Source organism: Heteronotia binoei, chromosome 2 (genome assembly GCF_032191835.1).
Source record: "Heteronotia binoei isolate CCM8104 ecotype False Entrance Well chromosome 2, APGP_CSIRO_Hbin_v1, whole genome shotgun sequence".
Classification (NCBI taxonomy): Eukaryota; Metazoa; Chordata; class Lepidosauria; order Squamata; family Gekkonidae; genus Heteronotia; species Heteronotia binoei.
In genome coordinates, this window is record NC_083224.1 from 64,218,135 (window position 1) to 64,236,034 (window position 17,900).

Below are 17,900 nucleotides of genomic sequence, written 5' to 3' on the forward strand. Positions count from 1 at the left end.
CAGATCATATTGCAACCTAATAATAATCTCTTTAGTATATGTCCAATTATAATGCGAGTCAATTTTAGTAGTTCTATTCAATCCAATTTAAATAGCTAAAGCTGCTTGTGACTATTCGAGGCCTCATTTCTCTTATTTTGAGCTAGTCTCTCGTTGTTATGTAAAGTGACTCATCAGGCATCGGAATTAGGAAAACACCTACTTGTCAAGTAGACTCATCACATTAGGAGTAGAAAGACACTACATCAAAGGCGTACTGGAGAAAACAAAAGCAAGAAAGCAGTCAGGCGTTCTTCTTTTTCTGCTGGTGCGCCAGCTTTTCATGGCTGTGGAGCCTCAGGACATACAGGAAGCACAGGGGCAGCCACCGCTGGACCCCTCTCTCCCCATAAAAGTTCCATGCCGAAGAAAAAGCCTCTTCCGGGCTTTTCTATGGGGACATCACTTCTGTGACACCCCTCCAACAGCCAGACTCAGAGGTGCCATAGGAGGACAATCTGTGGACCCCTCTGAAGCCAAGATGATGGAGCCCGGAAGTCGAAATGCTTGGATTTTGGAATGAAACCATTCAAGATTGGATTCTAGAAGGGCCCATATTTTTCCCTTTTGGATCCTCTGAGATAATGGTTGTGCAAAAAGAGACATAAAATGAACACGAGGATGATTTTGGTGTGTATGATCCCTGACATCCACTATTCTAGTGTGCCACCTTTTGGGGAAACGAACAGGGAATAATGGTAAATGACCAAATGAATACGGGAGATGTATGGTAAGATGAGAAATCAAAATGAGTTATTAGAAAAAGGAGGGTTAAAAATGTTCTAAGGCCTAAAAAAGGCAGGGATTTGCAATATCCTATATAACAGTCACTCTGATTGGTTATGTGAATTTTGCTAGCTCCTCCCCACAGCTGCCTTCCTGCTGCCACCGCTGTCTTCTCGCTGCCTTCCGCCGCCTGCCCACAGCTGCTGCTGCCTTCCCGCTGCCTCCCCGCAGCTGCCGCTACCTTCCTGCCGCCTCCCTGCAGCTGCCTTCCCACCACCTCCCCCCAGCCACCGCTGTCTTCCGTTGCCTCCCTGCACCTGCCTCTGCCTTCCTGCCACCTCCCCACCAGCTGCTGCTGTCTTCCGCTTTGTAGCGGTTTTGCTGGCCCAATGCTACAAAGCTTCCTGCATTGGGAGCTTGCTTCCCCACCCCCCTCGGTAACTTGCAAGCTGCCTCTGTCAGTAACAGAGGACAGATTTTTTAAAAAGTTCCCTTTGCTCTTTGGGTTTCCTCTGCTCTTTCTATCAAGTGCAAATGAGAGAGTGGGCGGCCAACTTCTCGTGGCGGGAAGACAGTGGCGGCTGCGGGGAGGTGGCAGGAAGGCAGCGGCAGCTATGAGGAGGCGGCAGAAGGTGGTGGGAAGACAGCGACGACGCGGCGGGAAGACAGTGGCGGCGGAAGGTGTCGGGAAGACAGCGGCGGCTGTGGGGAGGCGGCAAGAAGACAGCAGTGAGGTGGCAGAAGGCGGCGGGAAGGCAGTGGTGGCTGCAGGGAGGTGGTGGGAAGGCAGCGGCGGCTGGGGGAGGCGGCGGAAAGGCAACGGCAGCTGTGGGGAGGTGGTGGGAAGGCAGCAGTGGCTGTGGGGAGGTGGTGGGAACGCAGCGGCGGCTGGGGGGAGGCGGCAGAAGACAGCGGCAAAGCAGCAGAAAGTGACGAGAAGACAGCAGCAAGGCGGCGGGAAGACAGTGGCAGCTGCAGGGAGGCGGTGGAAGGTGGCGGGAAGGCAGCGGCGAGGTGGTGGAAGGCAGCGGCGGCTGGGGGAGGTGGTGGGAATGCAGCAGCAGTAGCTGCGGGAGGTGGCGGAAGACAGCAGCAGCTGGTGGGGAGGTGGCAGGAAGGCAGAGGCAGGTGCGGGGAGGCAACGGAAGACAGCGGTGGCTGGGGGGAGGTGGTGGGAAGGCAGCTGCAGGGAGGCGGCAGGAAGGCAGCGGCAGCTGCGGGGAGGCAGCGGGAAGGCAGCAGCAGCTGTGGGCAGGCGGCGGAAGGCAGCGAGAAGACAGCGGTGGCAGCAGGAAGGCAGCTGTGGGGAGGAGGCGGCTGCAGCTATCTCACTGGTCTCTCCAGTAATCCTGACTTTATTTTTCTGCTATTCCCTGTGTGAGGGTCTGCTTTACATCCCTGTACTGCTTTCGCCATTCCAGACAGTTCAGCAGAAGCAATATAGACTTCATCAAGGCTGGCCCCGCCTGGCAGCCAACTAGAATCAATGCTTCACATGAACACAGACATGAAACTGCCTTATATAAATGAAGGAAAAATACAAGGGACGCCATTTTTTACTTTTGTCCCCCCCCCCAAAAAAATATGTAGATTTTTTGGCCCAGTCAGTCTTGCAGCCTAACCTACCTCATAAGGCTGCTATTTTGAGAATGAAATAAAGGAGGATAGAAGAATGTTGTAAACTGCTTTGGTTCCCCATTAGGCAGAAAAACAGAATATACATATCTAGAACATCAATTTATCTAATTCTCAACATTGCCAAATCTGTGGGTACTTAAATCCAGTTTGAAGTCATAAACAAAGACAAATATTTCTACAAACTTGAAAAACACCAGATTTGAAGTAAAATCTGAAATATAAAAGGGGGGTAATAGAAGTAGCACCTGTCGCTTTTAAGGTAATGAATGTCCTCAGTGGCCATTGCTAGGCAACAACAGTATTGCCAGCCTTCAAGCCTTAATCTCCTTCTGGCTTCCTCACTAAGCAACTGGTCCTGGCCCACTGACAGGCACCATGCAACTGAGCCATAATTTCTCCTGGAAATCTGAAGATGGGGTCTGATAAAGGTAGGTTGGCTGGTGGCCAGAAGGTAGATAAATAAGCAGGGAGAGGAGAGGTTATGGAGTTTTTCAGTCAATGGAAAGAAGAAATAGTGGGGAAGTGGAAAAACTCAGTGTTCCCCTCAAGTCCTTTAAGATTATCTACTGCACAACTGAGCCTGGCCAGAAAGACAGCACCATGCAACCGGACTATAGTTTTACCAGAAAGAGGTAGCCCGCCTAAGGGAAGGAGGGAAAGCAGAAAATTGGGGGCAGATAAAGGTAGGATGGCTGGTGGGTGGGAAGGAAGCAAAAAAGGGGAAACGCTATGGGTGCTTTCTGGGTAGGGAAAGAAGAAATAATGGGGTAGGGGAAAATGAGATGCACTCTGCAAGTCCTTGTGTGTCTCCCATTTTAAATACATAAACTACATTTCTCAGGGCGGGCTCATTGCTGAATTTTAGATGCAAGACAAGAACAATGAATCTGAGTCAGAGATTATATCAGGAACAGATTTTAACGGTTCCAGGGAATTAAAATTTTAAAAAGGAGTCGGGCTTTTCTCATAATTTAAGAATAAATGATAGCAATTTACCCCCATCTAATTGGGACACAGGGTGGGGGTGGTAGCGTTTTCAAGAAAACAAGGACTAGCAGGTTAAAACACGGTTTCTCTCCTTCTAGGAGGAATATCTGCCATTGGATATCCCGGTAACACAGAAATCGCCAGTTGGTTTCCCTTCAGAAAACTCAATATCTCAAGATCCTTCCCCTGGAGCCTTCAGTTGGCCTCCTTACCGCCTCTGTACCTCTAGAAACGGAATCGCTGCGGTCTCTATTTCCCTCTGACCCTCAGGGGAATCCCGGCCATGAGGGGGAGTAGGCCTCCTACTTCACAAATGCCCATTGACTCTAAGGCCCTCCTTCTTCCCGCCTTCCTCTGCTCCTCCCCAGCAGCCCGTTATAGTGCGCGAGGGGGCGGGAACAGCGGCGACTTGGCTGGTGAACAAGGAGAGAAGAAAGACGCTGAGGCGTTTCGGACCAGGTTAGCTGCTTGCAACAGGTACAGCTCTCCCGGTGGGGGTGGCACTTTTCTGTCCCCGGCCGCGGAGGCTGGCAGAGCAGATGCCGGTGTTCCACGTGGCGGGCAAGGACGGGATGGAAGGCGGTAGGGGCGGAGATAGCGCGCTGAGGGCCATGTGGGGCTGCCGCTTGAGCAGTCCTTAGTCACGACCGGGATGGGGTTATGGACGAGAAGTGTATGTGGGGTGGTCGACGGCTGGAGTATAGGGAGACCCTTTCTCTGGCCACGAGGTGAAACGGAGGGGGTGGCGGCGAGCCCTGGGATTTTGGCTAGTGAAGTGCTTCCTAGGAGTACATAGTGCATGGAAGCTGAAGGTGCGGGATACGTGGTCGGCTGGCCATCCTGCTATGGTGGCCGTTGGAAACCAGCTCCCTCCCGGTTGCTCGTTATGTGGATTTGGGGCCCTTGACTGCAGAGCTCGCTTGTTGCTGCCAGTCTCGGCCGCGAAGAGGAAGGCTTGCTTTGTCCAGGGGCTGGGAGGAAGGCATGCCTGTTCTTATACTTAAACACGTGGGATTAGGTGGTTAATGGACTGATGGATGTACATCTCCATGGATGTGAGTGGTTTCACCTCATGGCTCTGTGTGTGTGACAGAGAAAGTCTCTTTTCTTTATAGCTTCACTGTTAGACTTGAGCATCTTTGTGCTGAAACTCTGGTTTAATATCTATGTTGATAGCCTATCTGGAAGGCAGTGGATAACTTCATCACAGTCATCTTGCAGCGAACAGTTCCACTTTTTTGAGCCCCCGTATATAGGCAAAGTAAGATTTTGCTCTGATGTGGGAAGTTGGTTCACAGGTGGCTCGATTCACATGTGTGTTTTGTTGGTTGACTCATAACTGAACATATAAACTGTCTCCATTTTGAATAGATTAGGGGCATGAATGTAAGGCATGACAAGGTAGTATGAACTTTATTCCAGGAAAAGGGCAAACAACCTTAGATAGTTAAATTAGGTATGTTAATCTCTGAGCCTTTCGAAAGGTTATGCTTTAAATGGGGGAGGAGGGGAGATTTTCTCACTTTTTTTCTGGAAGGGGCTTGCCTTGTTTACTGTACTATCTTGTGGTGACTTTTTGAGTTTAAGAGTGTCACTTAATGCCAAATGCTGCAAACACTCTTGAGTATAGAAATAATTTGCTGAATTAATGTACTGAGCATTGTTTTCTTCAGGCATTAGCAAGATTTAGCAGTTATACTTCAAACAGGAATTGAAAATTATGAGTGTCCTGCTTTTTATCAACACTGTTATTGGCAGTTTTCAATGAAGACTGTATGGGAGAAATGCATTGTTTGTTCTTTTCATTAACCTTGATCATATTATTGTGCGAGATCTGTTTTGAGTTATATGGTTTTTTTTGTTCAGGGAAACTAAGGTTCAATATTGTGGAATGATGTTGGTGAGATTTTCAGATTTGTATATCTTGCAAAAGGCACAACAAAAGGAAGTGGTTTAAGAGGCTGTGCTTGGAACAGAACTGGATCATTGTCCTTTCACATTAGCTAGATCCGTGCACATTCTCTGTGTACTGCCTGAGGACCTGGATACGCATTTGCATCATCTGAGTTCTATTGAAGTAGCAGGACACATTTTTTGTTGGAATGCATGTTAATATTCAGGGCCACCAGTTAATATGCACACCTGGTTGATTAAAATGGAGAAAATAATGATGTAAGCCATCTTGGGTCCCCATTGGGGAGGAAGATGGGGTATAAATGAATTAATAAATATCCATGTTTATAACTGGATTGAGGATTTCCCCCCTCCCCTTGTAACTACCAGTTACTTTTCTAATAGGAAAATATGTAAAAGAATGTACAGAGAAAATGATTGTTTGACTGTGACTGTGGCAAATCCTCTTGAATTTTTTAGCTATCACCGTCCAAGACATGGAAATATTTCTTGGTTAGTTTGGAGTACAGTTTGTTTCCATATAGCTGTTTGTGAAATGGGTTGCCTCTTCAACTTCTTTCACCTTTACGTGTTACTATCTCTTTCCTACAGTGGGGTATATGTGTTTGATATGGAGTCTCTCTTCTGTAATATCGGATCAGTCAATTTTAGGAATATGACTCAGCGGTAGAAAGTGCCAGAGGTGCAAAATCATAGACATTTTTTTACTTATACTCTTGAGTATACAAGCATTTGCGACAGCAGCATGGAAAATAAATGCCTTACAATTCAAAAGAGCCATGTGTTGTGTGGCTGTGTCCACTTTGATTCTAGCGCTAACTGACTGAGTTAATTAGGTGTGGAAGCTCAGTGACTTTATCTGTGCAAGTTAAAATGATCCTATTGTTTGTTTGCTGTCATTGATCATATATAACCATTTAACGAATTGAACCTTGATGTTGGCTCTGGTATAAAAAACAAGCATGTTTCAAGCCTGCCACTATAGCTTTAAGAACAGCTGGACAGTAGAATTTTCTGTAACTAGGTATTTGTTAAACTTCAAAACTGACAGTCCCTCAAAATAAGTTCTTTTCTCCTCAAACTGAGTTGGTGTGTTGCACCATTTAAAAATACCACGCTAAACTAAGCACTCTCAGCCTGACCTACCTATCAGGGTTGTTATGAAGATTGAATGGAGGAGAAGAGAATTATGGGGAGCAAGGTGGGGGTATAAATGAAGTAAAAAAACTGTACATATTGTATGTATTATATTTTACTGTGGCCATCACAGCTTTTATTTAAGCAGACTGCCTTTCTGCTACCTCCTTTCCTAAGTCTGTTTGACAAGAACCATTTCTCTTTGTTATAAAATATAAGCCTGATGCAACTGACAGTGTCAAATAGCAATTGTATGCATGAGTAACTACTAGAAACATCACCCCTATAGCTTGTCAGGGGAATTAGTCAACCTAATTCAAGGTTGCATCTTCATTACGTCAGTCAGTTTCATGCCCTTGAATCTTTTGCTTCTAGGTTTGTATACCCAGATCATCATCACCATTGTCTCCTTATTTCTATTTACCAAACAAGGATGCTATTTGTGGTTTACTTACTTTGTAGATGGTAATCTCATAAAGCCTTTTAACATCTGATAGATGGAGAACCTTGTGGTTCTTGGTTTCACTGTTTTACTTCTGAACCAATAAGAGTAGGTTGGCACCAGTGTTCTTTGCCACTTCAGTTCATGCCTGAAGTTTTCCTGGTTACTTCTGATAGATAATTATTTCCTTGTCTTTGGACTGGAGTCTGATTTTAAATCCCCCCTCCAATGTTGCAATTGTTGGGAGGGAACTTCGGGATGGGATTGTAATGTAGTTGTGCCTTGTGTAGGGTCAAAAACAACTCTCTTGTCCTCACTCAAAAATTAGCAGAAGATAATTAAATGTCTAAGGTGAATGGGCACATATGTGGAAAATCCTTTAAGGTAGTAGTGGTGCAGTAGTTGGAGAGTTTCCCAGACATCATGGGAAAGTCTGTGCCTTTAATGGATTATGCCATGTCTGTGTACTATCACAGAGTAGCTGCTGTGCTGGTCTTTACAGTGTTTGCTGCAATGTATACTATTAATACATTTGTCAAGTTCAACAAAGCAGGCTGTAGTTTCTTTGCAGGCTAGAGCTATAGTCAAGTTATTGTTGTTCTGTCGCACAGTCAAGTCCGACTCTTTGTGACCCTTGGACAAGCTGTAGCAGTAACCCTGCTGAATAACATGAGACTTACTTCTGGTTAGAGCTGCTTAGAATTGCCTTTTGCAAATCTATCCTAAATACAGTTTCTAAATCCACTGGCTTAGTGAATTTAGAAGGGTGTTTAGGATTGCACCGCTAGTCTGCTAATACTGCACTAATATTTCATATAATGTTTCACTAATTCAGTCTTGTACTGCTTCACGTACTGTAGTACAAACAGAATCTTGTTTTCCTTTACCTAAAAGTGGCATCCTATATGATGTAAGTGGTGCAGAGCCATAATAGGGACATTTACTGTTCTCCAAAAGCCATCCTACTCCATTCTGCTATGTATTCTGAATACAACAGTACAAGAGAATTGATATCTGAGCTTCTTCAGAGTAGGAAGGAGGAGGGGGGTTAAGACAGTTGGAGAAACATAAGCCATGTGTAGGTGTTCCCTAAAGAAAAGTAGCTGTATCCAAAACATTTTAGATTCACATACACATTCCTTCCTAATAATACAGTTTTACAGTGTCTTTTTGAGGTCTTTGCCCTCCTTTCTTCTTACATTCCTAAGACCAGCTCCCTACAAGAAGGAAATCCCCCCTCCAATGTTGCAATTGTTGCATAGTAAAAAAGGAGGGGACAAGAAGGAAAATGGTCTAGATTTCAAGATATCAACAAAAGACTTTTCAGGTATCTTGGTAATTGGGATTTTTCCAACCCTGGTTCTGACTATTCTGGATGCTACATGGAAATTTGTTGGGCCCTCTCTATCCACTTTGTTAGTGGATATAGTATTTAAGTATTATATTTCCCATCCCTTAGGCACTTTGATGTACAGCTGAATTGCAGTGTGCCTTGAGGCGCAGTATTTGTATTGCAGCAGGACCATTGGCAACTGCTGTGGTTGAATAGGTAGGTAAGTAGGGAGATGTTGGGTCAAAGCACCAGATTAAGAGAACATGTTCCCTCACATGACACAAAGACCCTTATGCACAGGAAGTATAAGAGTGGGCTTTAAGGAAGTTAAAGGCTTTTTATTTGCAGTGATTGGATTAGTTGAATTGCTTGCTGAAACATTAAGTGGCGAAGCATTCAGGTTAGCATGCTGGCTTTCCTAAAGCCTATTCATTTTAATTTTGCAGATTTTCTAGTGCTCCATGTGCACTGTGTTCCTTAAATTAGGTCATGCTCTTCTTACAATATTTAACTACATAGATTAGAATTCACTAATTTGCTGACCTGACCTCCTAAATTTTAAGACTTAAACAGCAGTATTCCTGTTGTATAGGGCATTATAATACATTCCTCCGTCATAGGAGAATACATAAAAGAAGCCATACTTTTCTAGGTACTGGTGAATTTAAAAGTTCTTATTAAAAGCATTCAGTGTAAACGACTACATTGATAATCTAATTTTTCTTTCAACTCAAATTCTGAAGTATATGCACCTGTATTTCAAAATGTAGCTGGACAGTACAAAGCACAAGTAACTATTATCCTCCCACTCCTTTGGCAGCATTTAGTGCAATTAACTATACTTAGTTGAATTGAAAAGATCAAATGTCATGTGAACTGATTTTATTTTATTTTAAAATGTACTCTACAATTCAGACCTAATAAGGCAAGGGAATCTCTCCTGTGGATTAAAGGCTTAATTTAAGATTATCTAGTGCCCTGAAACTGAAATTACTTAACTCAGAGAGGTACATAGTATTAACAGTTTTAAAATACCTTATCAATTGTTTAAGAATGGGCCAGCTCTGGCTTGCCATCCCCATTCCGCCCTGCTATCTTAGGTTTTTCTCAACCCCTGGAGAGGCTTTTCTTCCACTCTTGGGTAGTCTGCCATCACCACCTGACCTTTGTAACAGACTGCCCACTGAGAGGGTCAGGACTCCAGCTTTCCTTCTAAGTTCTGAGGCCTTGCCACTGTGTCTCCTGCTGCCCAGTGCCTGGTCACCAGAGGGACAGTTTACTACCTTGTGTGCCCTGGAGGACTTGTTAACTGCTTGCCTTCCCCTTGGTGCTCTTTTTTAAAATAGTGTGTCTGAGATGGAGGTTTATGTGATACAGAGAACCACCATCGGCATCAAAAGTTATGAAGTATTTATTAAAAAGAAAATATTTACAAGCATACTTTTAGCACAGAACCAGATTAAGCAAGGGATTTAAAAAATGGGGAAAATGCAAACCCTCTGTCCCTTTTTGTATACATGCCCTATAAGATGTTAAAATAGGACAGGCTGTTTTAGCTTAGGATGTTACAGTTTCCTATAGCACCTGGCCAATGGCTGCCTTCCCAGTGGAGACATCTATGTGCTATTATGGACTCAGCACTCCAGGAAAGAGGTCTTCATCTTCAATTCCCTGAGTTTTATCTTTTCTGTTTCCCCCTCCCACTGACCCAGTCAGGCCAATAATCCTTTCCTGGAATCTCCTTCCTAAAGACACTCTAGTATTCCTTTCCTTCAAATTTCTGTTCCCTGCTTGGGGAAGAGCTGACCCACCCATTATCTTTCCTGCTAGATCTATTAGGATTTGTATGAAGTTGAGCTGAGGTATGTCTGGGAAGTAATTGAACTGACTCCCCCGCCCCCACCTCAGCCCAGAGGGAACCCCCCCCATCAAAACAAATTTTGCTCCTTTTCAAACCTCCAAAGAAAACATACATTTCTTCAAGCTTATATAAATGATAGATAGGCATACAAGCAGGAATCTCAGCACTGTGTAAATGGAGTAGCTTTTTGTTAACCTACACTAATTCCTTTTCCTTTTATTTGGTGTGTATTTATCCTGTTCCTTTATCAGGAAACTTCTTCAAGCACACCTCCCCCGCCCCCCCCCCCTCATAGTTACACTGTGAAGGGTGTGAGGCTGAGAACAAGAGCATCCATCCCAATTTAGGGAATGGGGAAATGACCCAGGCAATTGATACAATTGCACCTAGGCCCCCTTTCTTGGGTCAAAGAACCTGGGAAGCCCTGTGGTTCACTGAGGAGTTGTGGTCAATATAAAAATAGGGGAGATGACTAGAGCAATGGTGGAGAAAGACACAGGGTAAATCTGACAAGACATGGACCACAGCTCATTTGAAAGTCAACTATGGTGGTGATGGTGGCAAAGAACCAATACTTACCTGCCACCATTATATCTGCACAATGTAGACCTGCAGAACTATTGGATTCTGGCTAGGGGGAAGAAGTAAATGTTCTGCAGCCTGCCACAGTCTTTTCTAAGCACTTTCTGGATTAAATCTCTCGCATCCATTCCAATTTGTAATGTATATTAGTAACATGTACATTAGATCCTGGCTTCTTGGATCTGCTGGTGGGTTGGAACTGACTGGGCCAGGAGACAGTCAATGCCTCCCTTAGAGAGGAGGTGGTCACTCCTGCCTTGAAGCAGGCAGTGATGTATCCACTCCTAAAGCAACCTACTCTGGACCAGGAGAGTTGAATAACTAGCCTACAATCTCAAATGTACTATTCTTGAGCAAGGTGATAGAACAAATGGTGGATGGCCAACTTAATGGATTCCTAAATGAAGCAAATTATTTAGATCCATTCCAGTTTGGTTTCAGGCTAGTTTATGGGATTGGCAGATGACATGCACTGGGAAATGGACAGGGGGAATGACTGTGTTAATTCTACTGGACCCTCTGTCACTTCCGATACTGTCACTCATGGTAGTCTTCGGGATCAACTAGACCTTCATTCTGTGACGTTCTCCACAATTCTCTGCCCCTTGACCTTTGTTCTCTGAGGTTCTTCACATGTGGAGATCAGGGCTGAGTTGCCACCAATATGCAGGCGAATCTCTCTTGTGCTAAGCACAGATCCCATGGATGCTGTGAGAACCAGGTACTTGGATGTGCCTGGAAGTAGCTTTGGAATGAATGAGGGATAACAAGCTGAAACTTAATCCTGGCAAAATGGAGATGCTACTGATGAGGTGAGGTGACCCAGGAAATGGATTATCCCCTGTTCTGGATGGGTTTTCAATCCCCAAAAGGAGCAGATTTGTAGCTTGGGGGTGGCTCCTAGACCAGAGGACCCCATGTTGGATAAACAGGTTGCAGTGGGTGCCTTTCAGCATCTTCAGCTAGTGAGCCAGCTTGAGTCTCTTTCTAGGTTGAAAAGATCTTCCCGCAATGATGCATACGCTGGTTAACATTTAGATTAGATTACTGCAATGCAGTCTGTGAGGGAAAGCCCTTGGAGATTGTCTGGAAGTCACAGTTGATGTAGAATGCTGCAGCTTGAGTATTGACTGGAGTGGGTTGTAGGGACCACATCACTACAGTCTTGTTCCATCTACACTGGCAATTTGCTTCAGGGCTCCCAGGGGAGATTTGTCTATCGGTGTCTTTCCCTAGCAAATGAAGACTTTTTTGTTTCATCTGACATGCCAATAACATTTTTGGCCCACATTCTGGTATTTATGTGTTTTTAATTGCATTGTATAAGTTCACATGTATTTTAATTGTTTAAATGTTTTAATATTATTTTTTCTGCCTTGGGGACCCTGATTGGGTGGAAAGGCAACATAACCTAGTGATCTTTGTGACAAAGTCAGGATTTAAACTGGTCTCAGATCTCTTAATCTATCCTCAATGCTCCACTGACTGTCTCCTTGGGATGTAGTGCATTTGCACTAATTAAAACCAACTAGTGCAATCTGTAGATAGATCTTAGTGGACAGCTGTGTTGGTCTGAAGCAATAGAACAAAGCAGTAAACATGTTCACCTTTAAGACCAACTAAGTTTTATTCAGAATGTAAGCTTTCGTATGCTCTGTGCTATAGATGGGTGCAGTTAGTAAAGTTATACTAGTACAGTGTGATTTTACATATTTTCTTCTCTTGAAACAGGTACATTTTTACACGGAATAGTTCTGAGTCTATAAGCAATGACATAAGTATGGGTTCTTGAGTATTTTCTCTTTGGTTGTTCACCAGAATTCCAATAAAGGTTGGATAATAGTGATTCATAAGCAAAATAAATTTTAAAAACTAAAAAGATGTAGAGTAATTTTTAACAGTGGATGAATTGCATACATCAGGGGTGGCCAACGGTAGCTCTCCAGATGTTTTTTGCCTACAACTCCCATCAGCCCCAGCCATTGGCTATGCTGGCTGGGGTTGATGGAAGTTGTAGGCAAAAAACATCTGGAGAGCTACCGTTGGCCACCCCTGGCATACGTCATTCTCCCTCTGAGTCGGAGGCCATCTTGGGTGCTTTCCACCATCTTGTCAGGGAGGCAGGAAATAGAATAATTCTTTTTCCTCTTCCTTGACCCTGGAGCACCCAGATCGCCTCAGTTTCTTTCCTGCCTCTAGAGGGAGAGCAACTAGCTAGTTTAGCTCCTAGAAAATAGGAAGCAATTTAATCCTATTCCTTATTTCTTATCTAATTCTTCCTTTTTTCCCAACCTTACTCCTCTTTCTAACAATCTTCTTAAATTCCAGTCTTTTACACTGAGCTATTTTCACTTTCCATCTGCCTTCACACCTTCACAGTAGTTGGGGGAGTGGCGCGGCCACGGCTGCTTTTAAAGCGGCTGACTTCTTTTTTTTCCTCTTACTTTCACTTGCAAAGCGTGGCAAAGAGCGGCAGACAGAAAATTTCAGAGATGAGTTCTTAGAAGACACGTCTTCCATAAGTCCTCGCACCGAGGATGTGGGAGTGCACTCCGGGACCGGCATGTCTTCCCAGCTTGCTGCGGTTCCCGGCAACGTTGCCCGTTTTAGTGACTCTAGTCACTGCGGGCTGAAACGTCCAGGGGCTTCAACGGAAGGGCTTGAAGTTCCTCCCCACCAGAGGCTTGCATCAGATGGCAGGCATTTTAAAGGAGGATTTTTGGCGCGCATTTCACCAGACAGGCGCCAGGAGCCTTATGCCTTGCCCCTTGGGACGGTTACCAATCTCCTGGCAGGAGACAATACAGGAGGCCAACCCCTATCGGAGCACGCCTCCACGGTCGACCCAGCCCTAATACAACAAAGTGGTAATGTACTGTACCCCAAAGGGCCATTTTCTGTTAAATTTATGACTGTGCTCCAGCAAACAATTAGAGCAGAAATGTTTAATGCCTGTCAATCAGGGGCTATGGGCATGGGGTCAGTGGGATCCAGATCTCCTTCCCCTCCTTTCTCCTCAAGGCCCCCAGAGAAAAATCTTTCCAGAGAGCACAACTGGCCAACTAAGGCAGCCAGAAAAGAGATCACTAACTCTAGATTGTTAGAGGAAGATTCAGAGGAGAATCTGTTGGATGTGGAGTCACAATCCAAAGATCAAGAGAGTTTTATTTCAGATGAAGAGGTGGAGGATGTCTGTGTCCCAGAGCAGTCAGTTCGCTGCTTTAAAGCTGATCATGGCAGCACTGGCACTCCAAAATTCTGCCTCTGGGGAGGAGAATCCCAGTACCGATACCAGTCCCAGGAATAAAACTACTGGGGATAGGGAGTTCTTCCCAGGCTCACACACCACTACCAATGTTTTCCCTTTTCCACAATTCTTTGAGAGACAATTAAAAGCTGAATGGGGAAAGCCTAATTCTAATCGGCAATTTCCTGCCTTTGTAAAAAAGTTATATGATTTGCCTGTTTTTGCAAACGAAATGTTGCAGGTTCCAGTAGTGGACGCACCAGTGACGGCTCTTCAAAATCCGGGTTTTGTGTCAGAAGACGGACACGGTACCATTAGGGACAATTGGGACAAGAAAATTGACCTAGCCCTAAAAAGATCACACGAGGTGGTAACTATGGCAATTAAGGCATGTACTGCATTGTCTATTGTTTCTAGAGAGCAGCCATAGTCTGGGCTAGGAAACTCTCTCAATTGCTACCAGAAAATAATAAGAAATTGATGGAGGGAACCACTAGACTACTTAAAGCAGCAGAGTTCATGGCCAACGCTTCTCTAGATGCCCTCATCTTCTTCTGTTCCAGAGGTCTGGCGTCAGGGGCAGTAGCCAGAAGAGGCATCTGGCTTAGAGCATGGCCTGCAGACAACCATTCCAAACAAATCGTGATATCGTATCCATTTCAAAGAGAAAAGCTCTTTGGTAGTGCCTTAGATAAGATCTTAGTGGAAACCAAAGACAAAAAGAAAGCCATGCCAAGGAACATTCACAGAACTGACAGAAGAAGCTTCTATTCTCAGTCCTTTCGTTCCTCACACACCTTGGCCAGATCAAGATCCTATGCAGATAACAAGAAATCATTTTATTTATTTAGTTTATATCCCGCCCTTTCCACCAAAGCGGCTCAGGGCGGCTCACAACACAAAAGTTCTAACACAGGATTAAGTTTTAAAATACATCAATTTACAAAATTTAAACAATAAACCAGTAAAAACAGTAAAACAAAGCCATTTACCAAAGTACCATACTACAGCCTTCCATTCGAAATTTTCAAGTACCGATCACTTGTATGCCAACCGGAAGAGAACTGTCTTACAGGCCCTGTGGAACTGCCCAAGGTCCCGCAGGGCCCTCACCTCTTCCGGTAGCTGGTTCCACCAGCAAGGAGCTGTGATTGAAAAGGCCCTGTCTCTGGTCGATTTAAGTCGGGCCTCCTTTGGCCCGGGGATTGCAAGCAGGTTTTGAGAACTCGATCTCAGCACTCTCTGGGGAACATGTGGGGAGAGACGGTCCCTAAGGTAGGCAGGTCCTAGGCCATATAGGGCTTTCCTGGAACCAACCAAGACAACCCTTCAGAAAAGGGTTCAATAATCCTAGATTCAGCAAGCAGAATTCAGAGCATATAGACAAGCAGGACCGTGAGCCAAAATTCAACAAGGCGTGACTGGACTTCAACTCCGGTAGGGGGAAGACTTCAATATTTTCAAGATGCTTGGGCGGCTTCCCAAACAGATGGCTGCACATTAGAAATCGTGTCATGCGGGTATGCAGTAGAATTCAAAAGCATTCCACGGGAACGTTTTCTGGTGTCCCCGATCCGGAAGAACTCTACAAAAAGATCTATAATGAACAAGGCCATCACACATCTCTTAGAGATCAATGCCATAGAACACGTTCCAACAGATCAGAGGGGTCGAGGTGTTTATTCAATATTCTTCACAGTTCCCAAGAAAATGGGGACTGGAGAGCAATACTCGATCTAAAATTTCTCAACAGATTCATTCATCTCTGACACTTTTGTTTGGAGACCCTGAAGTCAATCACAGAGGTCTTACAACCAGGAGAGTTCCTCACCTCACTGGATCTCACGGAAGCTTATTTGCACATTCCGATCCAGCTATCTCATCGCCGGTTCCTTCGGTTCTATGTGGGGAACAGACACTTGCAATTCAGAGTGCTTCCCTTTGGTCTAGCCACGGCCCCCAGGGTATTCACGAAGGTGATGATAAATGTTGTGGCACATCTCAGACAACAGGGGATTCACGTTCATCCATACTTAGATGACTTTCTGATCAGATCAGCATCCAACCGGAAAGCTCTGTCAGATGTCCAAGCAACTATGCAGTGTCTACAGGAACACGGCTTTCTTATAAATATAGCCAAGAGCTCTCTAGAACCAATACAAAGGTTGGAACACTTGGGGATGATTATAGATACACGAAAGAACTCTATCTTTCTTCCGAACGACAAGATACAGAAAACCAAGCAACTCGTGAATTTAGTCATTCGGAACACTCACACTCCATTATTGACTTTAGCCAAATTGATGGGTTTGCTCATCTCAAACATAGGTGCAGTTCAGTGGGGCAGATTACATACAAGATTGTTACAAAGGTTAATCCGCCCTCACAAGTACCAGATTATGACAAAACAGAATCCACAGATCAAGGTCACATTAGAGGTCAAGAAATCTCTGATGTGGTGGTCCAGGGATTCCAATCTGCGACAAGGGAGAGTTTACTATCTTCCCAGAGAGATGCAGCTGTTCACAGATGCCAGTCTGTCAGGTTGGGGAGCAACGCTCGACAACATACCAACGCAGGGTTGATGGTTACCGTCAGAAACCCAACTGCCGATCAGTGTATTGGAACGACGAGCAATACGGCTAGCCCTATTATTCTCCGATCAGGTACAGAAACAGCATGTACTAGTAAGAACAGACAATGTGGCTGCGAAGTCCTACCTGAACCATCAGGGGGGCTTGAGGTCATCAGCTCTGTCCAGGGAAGCAAAGACATTATTCAACTGGGCAGAACACCACCTTCTTTCCATCAGGGCAGAACACATCAAGGACATTGCCAATGTTCAAGCAGATTGGCTCAGTCGAACGACCATACAACCAGGGGAATGTAGATTAAAAACAGCCTTCCCTCCGATTCCGGTGTTTTCTTCGACAGGTACAACATCAGAAAGCACGGGTCATATTAGTAGCCCTGTGGCGGCCACGACGCCCATGATTCTCATCTATCCAAAGGCTATCAACCACTCAGCCTCTCCGGCTAGAAATTGTTCCAGACATGTTGACGCAGGGTCCAATTTGGCAACCACATCCAGATTGGCTGCAATTGACCGTGTGGAAATTGAACGGTCTACATTCCTGAGGTTATTCTTCGGAGATCACTGACACATTATTGGCCTCCAGAAAGAAGTTCACCATTAGAATTTACAATACCACTTGGAAAGCTTTTCATAGGTGGTGTCGCAGAAAAGCAAAAGATCCACTAAATGCATCAATCCAAAACATATTGGAATTCCTACAAGATGAATTACATTCTGGACTGAAACCAGCCACCTTACGGAGACAGGTAGCAGCTCTACCTTCTGTATTGGGACTGATACAAGGTAAAGATCCCTCCAAGCACGCACATGTACAGAGGTTCTTAAGGGGAGCCACCCTCAAGTGCCCTCCACAGACTCATAGGTTTCCGACGTGGCGTTTCTCTTAAGATGGTTACGCTTAAAGACAATCTTCTTAATAGCGATCACTTCAGCAAAAAGGGTGTCTGAGATCAATGCACTGTCTGTAAAGAAAGCACTTTGTATTTTTCACCAGGAGTAGTCCTTTGTACAGATCCTACTTTTCAACCCAAGATTGTGTCAAAATTTCACAAGTCTCAAGAACTTCACTTGCCATCATTTTGTCCAGACCCTAAACATCCTAGGGAGAGAATGTGGCATAACTTAGATGTCAGACGCTGTCTAAAAGCATATTTAATCAGGACTGAACCAATCCGGAAAATGGATGCCATGTTCATTAACATTGCACAACCAAGATTGGGCCAAAAGATGTCAACTTCAACCATCAGCTATGCTATTAAACAATGTATTACAGAAGCCTATAGAGCAATGAAATTAGACATACCCAGAGGTATCACAGCACATTCAGCTATAAGTGCTGCAACTAATGCAGCCTTTAACAATTATGCCTCGGTAGACGAGGTGTGCAGGGCCGCAACA

At 44.7% G+C, this 17,900-nt stretch overlaps 1 protein-coding gene across 2 annotated transcripts in view; it reads left to right on the forward strand.

Annotated features, from left to right (window-relative positions):
• The first annotated feature begins 3,729 nt into the window (after window positions 1–3,729).
• Window positions 3,730–17,900, forward strand: part of SLC16A1 (solute carrier family 16 member 1) — an 86,376-nt gene continuing 72,205 nt past the window's right edge. Inside the window, exon 1 of one of the 2 annotated variants that reach the window (XM_060231214.1) lies at window positions 3,730–3,867. The gene's annotated coding sequence lies outside the window, so the exon portion shown is untranslated. The remainder of the gene's footprint in view (window positions 3,868–17,900) is intronic. The other variant, XM_060231215.1, reaches the window with a different exon arrangement.